The sequence below is a fragment of the Diplotaxodon limnothrissa genome, linkage group LG5, assembly GCF_057381915.1.
Source record: "Diplotaxodon limnothrissa isolate DT_005_m linkage group LG5, D_limnothrissa_male_GT1.1, whole genome shotgun sequence".
Lineage (NCBI taxonomy): Eukaryota > Metazoa > Chordata > Actinopteri > Cichliformes > Cichlidae > Diplotaxodon > Diplotaxodon limnothrissa.
The window spans coordinates 22,674,994-22,685,094 of record NC_140600.1 but is presented as its reverse complement, the minus strand read 5'-3'; the positions used below and the strand labels follow the sequence as shown (position 1 = coordinate 22,685,094).

Genomic DNA, 10,101 nt, shown 5'->3' with positions numbered 1-10,101 from the left:
TGTTAAAATCAGCAGAAAGTTGGTTTAAAGTAGGATGGCAGCCTTTAAGGGAGAGGAGATAAAATGTTTGTTTCAGAAGAACTAAGGAGAACTAGGGAGCTAAATATTACCTAAATAAGAATGATTTCAAACTCTTAACCATCCAAAGCTTATCGGGCTAAAGTGAGTGTAATAGTCCTATGTCCTTTTAAATAAAATGTAATTAATCAGGAAAAAATGTTATGCACTTTGTAATGAATGAGGATGTGGGAGCAGCTGCATTTGTCTATTACAGAATGAGAGAGAACAGGCGGATCTGTTGGCCTTAGAGCTTGATGAGAGTTCACACTGTGACATATCTGCCACTTACAAAATAATTTTGCCCATCAAAAACAAATATGCAAATTAATCCTAGCCAAAAATTGATATATATATTAAGCAGACTGCACTGCTACCTCCTACCTCCACCTCACTCTCTCTCTTTGAGCTGCTCAATTCACATCACAGTGTCATCTGCAAACATGAACAAGCTTGGCTTTTTTGGAAGGGTTACCAGAAGAAAGCCTCACCTCTGTAAAAAAGAGTTTGCAATGCTGAATATGAACAAAGCAGAACACTTTAGGAAAAACGTCTAAATATTCAGTCATCAGTTTCACAGCTAAAGCTTGGTCAAAATAGCTCTGGCTTTTGGACAGACAGCTAAAGGCAGAAGTAGATACATTCAGCACAGCTCTGACATGATAAGCAAAATGATACTGAAGAGCACCCTTCAAAAACATTGTGTGGTTCTACAACAGGGCAATAATCCCAAGCACTCAAGTAAACCTATGACAGAATTACTGAAAAAGAAGTTGTAATGGTCCAGTCAAAGTCTAGAAGCAATGTTCTGAAAAGTGGACCCTACAGTGATGCCAAAGACTGATAAAGACATTGTTACACATTCAAAACCTTTTACTAACAACCCTAAGAGCAGAAAAGGTGTGTCCCATCTGTTATTTATAGGAGGCTGGTATATATTTCATGATTCTAAAAAGGAAATCATACACATTGCAGTCAGCACCAAAACATCTTTGCATCATCCATGTCATGGTCCTGGGTCGGTGACCCAGCGCTTTTAGTTATCATTTTCTAGTTTATGATGATGATGATTATTATTGTTTGAGTTCTGTGTGTTATATTTGGTCTGCCTTTGAGTCTGTCTCTGTCTATGGTGTCACCCCATCTGTTTGTGAATCTGTCTGTTTAGTTCAATGTCTTGTCTGGTTCCATGTGTCTGAGTTTCCTGTTTTATTGTGAAGGTTTGTGTCATATGTGAGTGTGCTCAGTCTCGTCAGCTGTGATTTCTCCCAGGTGTGTTCCCCTCCTGTCTCTCATCCCTTGATTACTGCCGTCTGTGTATTTAAGCCCTGTGTTTCTCTGTGTCAGTGTCGCGTCGTACCCTCAACTAGCTGTGTGTTCTGCTTCTATGTTCCCAGTGTTTGGTCTCCTGCTCCAGTTTAGTGTTTCTTTCCAGTGTTTCAGTCCTTGGTTCCTCTGTTCTGACTTTTGGTTTTCTTTTGGTGAGTTTAGTTTGTACGAGGTTTTTCCCAGCAATAAAGCTGCGCCTTAAGTTTCACTTCCGTGTCTGAGTTCTGCATTTTGGGTCCACCACTCCTGCTTGCCTGCCACACAGCGATTCATGACAGAACGACGCGACCAGTAATGGATCCAGCGGACTCACCGTGGAAGCGCAGCTCCCGTTTTGACGGGACTCGGCTAGCGCTTGGAGGGCCTCCGTGCTGCCGTTCCTCACTAGCTGCTTACCCTTCGGTCCACTCACCTGCTTCCTCTCCGCGGACGCCCAGGTCTCGCAGAAAACGCTCCAGCCGGTCCCGGGAGGATTACTACGAGCCTGCAAGCAATCAGCTCACGCCAGCACAGGCATTTTATAAAATGCTGGGGATTATCATTGTTCCCCCCAGTGCACCCAACATTTCCACACCGCAGCAGGAGCAACTGCAGCCGAGTTTTCCCACATCACCTTCAGCCAGCCCTTCTCCCTCTTCAACTTGGAAGCGGCGAACGTGCCGCCAGCACTCACGGCTCCGGCAGGAGCCTGGGACTCTTCTCGACCAACCGCCTAGGGTGAGTGACAAAGTCCCCCTACATTCGCCTTCTGTGTCGAGGGATAAACGTACCGTTTCCCCAAAGGCCGCTAACGTCAGCTTCATGAACTCTAGATCCTCTATTCCTCCTGTTCCAGAAAATGACAGTATTCATTTTGAGAGCGATCGTTTCCACTTTGGTTCAAAAGACTGTGCTTCTGATGCTCCCTCGGACCCAGGAGTTAAGACTGTTTCATCTGGAACTGTTTATTCTGGAGCTATGTTTATTAAGTCAGCTGCCCGTCCGCTTTCAGCTCAGTCCCCTGCTCAGCAGCCGTCTGTAGCTCAGTCTCCAGTGTCACCTGCTCAGCAGCCACCTGTAGCTCAGTGTCCTGTGTTCCCTGCTCAGAAGCCGCCTGTAGCCCAGACACCAACTCCACCACCACCATTTTCGCCCCAAGCTCTGTTAGCCGCCCGGCCCGAGGCTCTGTTAGCCGCCCGGCCCGAGGCTCTGTTAGCCGCCCGGCCCGAGGCTCTGTTAGCCGCCCGGCCCGAGGCTCTGTTAGCCGCCCGGCCCGAGGCTCAGTCGCCACCTCCACCACATTCAGCCTCGCTTCCCATAGCACAGTCACATCCACAGCCTGACTTACTACAAACCTTATTTCAATCCTTAGCCCAGTCAATAGCTCAATTGGTAGAGGAATCATCAGCCTTATCGTCAGCTCGGTTTCAAACTTCACAACCATCATTTTCCCGACCTTTTCCTCAGTTGCCCTCAGCTCAGCCACCTATACAGCCATCATCTTCACCTACACCTCCGGTACAGCAAGCTATGTCTATCCAACCCTTACAGAACTGTTCCACAACCTTGAATTCTAATCAGAGAGACAAACCAAACAATATTGTTATCAGTCCTCAAAAGCTGGCCAGCTCTGTGACTGAGATTCACTCCAGGGCCTCCCCAGAGGCTGGGTTTCAGCCCCCAGCAGACTCTGGACCCCTGGCGGTTAAGAAGCCAGCTGAGGACCGCACCCGGCCGTCGCTGCCTGAGCAGACTCAATGCTCTGTGCAGCTGCAGTCTGCCATGTGTTTGCCAGAGGCCCGTGTGCCTGCTGGTTCTGTTGCGTTCCTGCCAGAGGCCCGTGTGCCTGCTGGTTCTGTTGCGTTCCTGCCAGAGGCCCGTGTGCCTGCTGGTTCTGTTGCGTTCCTGCCAGAGGCCCCCGCGCCTGCTGGTTCTGTTGCGTTCCTGCCAGAGGCCCCCGCGCCTGCTGGTTCTGTTGCGTTCCTGCCAGAGGCCCCCGCGCCTGCTGGTTCTGTTGCGTTCCTGCCAGAGGCCTCCGCGCCTGCTGGTTCTGTTGCGTTCCTGCCAGGGGCTCCAGTGCCCACTGGTTCTGAGACTGTTTTTGCTGGGGGGCCCGAGGAGCCCGTCCAGCCTCCTTTCTCGTCAGTTGGGGGGCCCGAGGAGCCCATCCAGCCTCCAGCTGCTCCACCAGCAGCCTCATCCGCGCTTGCAGCAGCGGTTTCATCCATGCCGCCACCTGCTGCAGCGCCTCCGTCTGCATCCTCCACGCCGTTGCCTGGCCCGGCCTCTGCTGCATCCTCCACGCCGTCGCCTGGTCCGGATTCAGCATCCTCAGCGTCGCCTGGTCCAGCGCATGCTTCGGCTTCATCCGCTTCACCTGGTCCAGCCTCCGTGTCTTCATCCTCGCCTGGTCCAGCCTCCGTGTCTTCATCCTCGCCTGGTCCAGCCTCCGTGTCTTCATCCTCGCCTGGTCCTGCCTCGTCTGGTCCAGCCTCCGCATCCTCGTCTGGTCCTGCCTCGTCTGGTCCAGCCTCCGCATCCTCGTCTGGTCCTGCCTCGTCTGGTCCAGCCTCTGCATCCTCGTCTGGTCCTGCCTCGTCTGGTCCTGTGCCCACCAGGCCATGGCCAGCACGCCTGGGACTGGAGGGCCGCCGCTGCCGTTGCCTTGCGCGCGGCCGGCCCCCAGAACTGTTTCCACGTCGCCTCCTTCGCCGCCGCCGTTGCCTTGCGCGCGGCCGGCCTCCTGAACTGTTTCCACGTCTCCGCCGTTGCCTTCCGCACGGCCGGCCCCCAGAACTGTTTCCACGTCGCCTCCTTCGCCGTGATACACTTGCCAATTTAAAATGAAAAACACAAACAAGTTGGATATCATCATTTTAGGAGGTCGCTGGAGGATCAAATCATTGCAGCCAACCCACTTCTGGAGGCTTATGGTAATACTAAAACAGTTAGGAATGATAACTCATCTCTGTATTCACTGTGGGCTGATAGTCTTTTTTTCCACTTCATTGCTGTAAAATATTAAGGTTAATAGCTAAACTGAGAAGGAAACCCTGTTGTCTTTGTGTGCTTCTGGCTGTAAAATCAGGAATTGAAAAATGTAAGCTTCTCATTTCTTACTGATGAATTTGAGAACAAATTTGTTTGATGAAGAATCAGGTATCGTAGATAATGTAAGTAACACCTGTAAAATCTGTGTTTTTGTCGATTCTTTCCTTAGACCACCATTGACATCTTGGGTTTCAATGCAGAGAAAAAGATAAGTATTTACAAGCTGACTGGGTCTGTGATGCATCGCAGAAAGATGAAGTTCAAGCAGAAGGAGTGAGAATAGCAGGCTGAGCGAGTGCGCTGAAGGTAAAATTGTGTTTTGATGTCTCAGGGCCACTGTAAATTTAAAAAATTGTAAAAATTAGTTATTATTCAGTTTTATACTTCCCAATATGAATCTACTTATATATCTTGTATTGTGTACACATTTGATCCTGTTTCCATGGTGGAGAATTATTGCATTGTAATGTTTGGGGTGTCCTGATTGTTTTCAGGTGTCTTGGCCGACATGTAACACTAGTTAAAGGTTTTAGGAAACTATAAGGAGCTCAGAGTAGAGCTGCTGGTCCTTGACTTTATAAAGGGCCATTTGCAACTCCTCTGGAGAAAGAAAACTTACTGTGAACTGTCCTGTATTTTGGGAATACACAAATACAAGACAACCAGAGGCAGACCCAGAACATGCATGATCCTTTGTTGTCATTTTATTTCATTCATTTCAAACTTAGTCATTTCTAAAACATCTTCCCTCTTCTCTTTTTTTGTTTTTGTTTTTTGTTTTCATCAGAGGCTGATACATACCTACCTCACGGGCCTGAACTCTCCCAATATGCTGAAGGCTTTCTGTTAACCAAGAGTACAGATTGGCAATGAAATGGTGGTCAAAGGTCAAACTGTGCCACAAGTAATTAAAAAGTAGTCTATGAGCAAACAGTAATTTATATATTTTTTCTGTGGTATAATCAGAACCCAAACTCTTATTTCTTAGGTTAATAATAGAGTGATGGCTCTGTCCAAGGCTGTCTATGAGAAAATGTTCTTGTGGATGGTTGTCAGACTCAATGACATTCTGGATACAAAGCAGCCAAGATTTTTTTCATATCTGTCCTGGACATCACTGGGTTTGAAATCTTTGATGTAAGTATGCAGAACTAACACTGCATAGTCTTACGTTCATGTTCATGTAAAGTAAGTAAAGTACAAACGTCATTTCTTCATACTTTACACAACAGCAACACACAATCTTTGACACTTTTCCCCCTTTTCAGTTCAACAGCCTGGAACAGCTGTGCATCAAATTCACTAATGAAAAACTGCAACAGTTTTTCAACCATCACATGTTTGTCCTGGAGCAAGAAGAGTACAAGAAAGAGGGCATTGAATGGGAGTGCACTGACTTTGGTATGGACTTGGCTGCCTGCATTGAGCTTATTGAGAAGGTGAGCCGTGTGCTGTCCATTTGCATAGAAAACAGTAGAAAACAAATTTAAGTTGTTTTGTTTTTTTACTGCTTCTTTCATCACGGCAGCCGATGGGTATCTTCTCCATCCTTGAAGAGGATGCATGTTGGGGTGCATGTTCTCCAAGGCAACAGACATGACCGTCAAGAGCAAACTCTATGACCAGCATGCTGGCAAAAGTTCCCCCTTCCAGAAACCAAAGCCTGCCAAAGGCAAAGCTGAGGCCCACTTCTCCCTGGTGCACTATGCTGGTAATGTTGAATACAATGTCATTGGCTGGCTGGAGAAGAACAAAGACCCTCTGAACGACTCTGTGGTACAGCAGACGTCTTTCACAAAGCTGCTGGCCTTGCTGTTTGCACCTCATGTGTAGACAGAAGGTAGTGTTTTTTTATATAAACTCATGTATCTACAAAATTTAAGGTATGCGGAAAGACTATTGCATTTATTGCTTCGCATTATTTACAAATCAGTTTGCAAAATGCGCTTTACAGGTCCAAAAGGTGGAAAAAAGGCTGCCCACATAGCAGACAGGTCTGGCCTGGATCTGGTGTCAAGCCGGCACTGCTGGCTGACTTCTGGCATGGTACGTGGTATGTCATCCAGATATGGGCCAGGCCTGGCATAGATGACACTGTTTATGTGATGGCATGCCACATCTGGCCCGATTGTGGTTTGGTTTATGTGGCCCAGGCTCACAGACAACAGGTCTGGCCTGGATCCAGCATCAAGCTGGCACTTCTGACTGACTGGTGTGTTGGCAGGGTGTATGTCAACCAGATGTGGGCCAGGTCTGGCAATGATGACACTATTTATGTTCCTATTTTCCTATTTTAGGTAGAAGACCCAACTGCCATGTTGCAATACTATACTGCCATGGTAGTGGTTTGATCCCTCCAGTCAGCATGTCAAGAGTGTGAATGTGTATGAATGTAGTTAGGAAGCACTCAGTTCAGAGAAGATGTGTGAATGTGGCATGTCGTATAGAACACTTTAGGTAATCCGGGAGAGTAGAAAAGTGCTATTTAAGAATCACTGTCTGAACAGAGTTTCGTCATGTTACTTTTGCACTATTATGTTCCGGCACATGTTGTTATTACATGGCTTGATTAAGGTACACATTAGGCTGACATCTGGGGCCAGAGCTGAAACTGTTCTGGGCCAGCACAGGACCACCAGTGTGTCTGCAACTGCCTTGTGGTGGCCCATGTGTGGGCCACCTCTGGCAAACCAGATCTGGGCCACCAAAGGGCCGTCATTCTTTGCGGTATGTGGGCCATGTGTAAGCACGTTGTGTGGGCCAGATCTGGGCCACACCAATTTTGCTATGTGGGTGGTGGCAAGAAGAAGGGCAGTTCCTTCCAGACAGTGTCGGCTCTTTTCAGGGTAATATTCATTTTCTTAAATACTTAAATGATGAACTTTAATGAGCATGCACCCACATTTTGTGTGCTGCTTGATTCCCAATGAAACTAAAACACCAGGTAGGTCCCTGGTTTAATATCACTGCAGGTGGAGACTTTGATTAATGTACAGAAAGTACTTCTGCTCTGAATAATTCAGGGAAAATTTAATTTTTCATTAGTCTGTGAAAGCTAAGTATTTTGGTGTGATTGCCATAAAAAGTCGCTATTTCCTAGTTACATAGTTCAGTCCAGCAGGCTCTTAATGCTGGAACAATCACAAAATCCAACTTTTTTTCTTTTCAAAGTATCAAAATAGATCATATTTGATATAATAATGGAAACATTTTAAATAAGTTTTTGCTTAACCTTGATTGTCAAGCTCTTTATGTTTGTGCAGCTTCCCCGCTTGAAAGGGATTGATGCATCTACCACAGGTGTTTAACTGGATTTCACTCAATGACCAGGCAGATCTTTTGTTTCCCTTTTTTCTTCTTTTCGGCCATAGTCAGCCACAGGTGAAAAACCTTTAAATACAAACCAAAAAACCAAAATACAAATTACGTTTGTTTTCACACATCTGCGAACATTAACCAATCCAAACCTTTTTTAACAGTAGCAGTGCATAAGCTTTGTAGCACAATATTTACTTGAGTATTTTTAAATGCTCAAATTATGTAATTCAAATTATGTAATTATGTGATTGAACACAAGATTAAAAGATCTTGCTTTTTTAAAAGTGCTAAATCAAATGGCTAATCTGCATTAGAACTTAAACAGTAAACAATAGCATTTATGACCAGTTTTTCTTGCATTTAACCATATGCAAGCATTAACAGTGTACCATATGCAGACCAACAACAAACAATGGTGTCGCTCATAAACATTAGTTCCAGCCTGTCACTTTTACTTTTTTGTCTCAGGGCTCTCCACCTCCTAAACTCAGTTTGACTTTACATTGACTGAACCCAAAAATGTAATGAAAAATGTTGACAATGTCATGGGTAATGTACAACAGCTGACTGTAACTCCTTCAGTTTTATGGTAGATAAAAGCATCTTGTTAGGCTACCACATGGTAAATGCAGGATTTGTCAGAGCTTCTGCATTATTCAGACTTATTCTTAGTCACATAGTTTAAGGTCTTTAATAGACAACAAAGCTGTGTGTCAGAGTGCCGGAGGCCTCTAGGGACATGTTATTGAACAGGAAGATGCTGAACTTAATGTTCTCGCAAAATGTATTTTTTGAGTTAAGAAACGATTGCAGTGCAGTTTTCTTTTTTTAGAATCTGGGAGACAGCAGTAACCTTTTTCTATTCAGTTTGAGCAATGAAAGAAAAATGTCCTGTACTCTGTCTCCACAGAGAATCCATTTACACCATCCAGTACAACATCCGTGCATTCATGAATGTCAAAACCTGGCCTTGGATGAAGCTATACTTTAGAATAAGGCCACTTCTCGGGAGCGCAGAGGCAGAGATGGCACGACGAAAGTGGACTTTGAAAAGACCAAGGAGGACCCAGCAAAGGCTCTGGCTAAGAGGAAAAAACTGGAGGAAAAGATGGTTACTCTCGTACAGGAGAAGAATGACTTGCAGATCCAAATTCAGAGTGTATGTTAAAGAGAACTGGAACCTCCATTTGTCTGTAACTTGATTATTTACAGCTGACTGTATCATTTCCTTTTTGCATTTACAGAAGGGTGAAACCCTCGCTGATGCAGAGGAAAGGTGTGAGGGGCTCATTAAAGGAAAGATCCAACTCAGGGTCAAACTTAAAGAGACAGCCAAAAGACTGGAGGATGAGGAGGAAATGAACGCTGAGCTGACTGACAAGAAGAGGAAGTTGGAGGACGAGTGCTCTGTGCTGAAGAAGGATATTGATGACTTGGAGCTGACCCTGGCCAAAGTGGAAAAGGAGAAACATGCCACCGAGAACAAGGTTTGTGCCTCGTTTCAGTTGTTTAGTGGGAACTGCATGCTGTAATGATTTTATTCACTTAACATTTTAGGTTAAAAGTCTGCTCAAGATGTGTCCATTGCCAAGCTGAGCAAAAAAAAGGAAGCCCTCCAAAAGGCCCAACAGCAGGTCCTCGATGACCTGCAGGCAGAGGAAGACAAAGTTAACAGCCTGACGAAGGTCAAGACCAAGCTGGAACAGCAAGTGGACGATGTGAGTTTCTAAATTTGTTTGAATTATCACAAGTGCAGCACTAAGTTTTTATATATTGAAGCTGGCACTAATTACTGTGTGCGTGAATGCACAAGATTGAAGGTACACTGGAGCAAGAAAGGAAGCTCCGTATGGATCTTGAGCGAGCTAAAAGAAACCTCGAGGGAAATCTGAAACTGGCCCACGAAACCATCATGGATCTTCCACTAAAGGTGGCAAGAAGCATCTCCAGAGACTAGAGGTGAGAGTTTGTTTGCTGCAGAAAAAAAAGTGTTTTGTTGTTGGTTTCAGTAACATGAGATCATTTAAGGAACTACTTTGATAAAAGTTGTAGAAGTGGTACCCCAAACAAACTTAAAACTAAAGGTGGGCTCTGTTTATTTCACTGAACTGTTTTGTGTAGGAAAAAAGTTCATAAAATGTTATATCACTTTTTTTTAACCATAAAAAACATCTGGGCTTGTGGCTGGAAAGGTTCGGGGTCTGGAGGCGGAGGTTTAGGTGGAGCAGAAACGTGGATCTGTGGCTGTGAAGGGTGTCAAGTATGAACCTAAAGTGAAGGAGCTGACTTATCAGGTAGGATGCAACAAAACAGAAATGCTTTTTCTGGCATAAAATCCCAAAATTTTAATTAAATAAGGAAGCGATG

At 45.4% G+C, this 10,101-nt stretch overlaps 1 pseudogene; it reads left to right on the top strand.

The window, feature by feature from the left end:
* Positions 1-1,680: 1,680 nt before the first annotated feature.
* On the top strand, positions 1,681-9,691 carry LOC146632311 (myosin-4-like; annotated as a pseudogene).
* Positions 9,692-10,101: the final 410 nt, after the last annotated feature.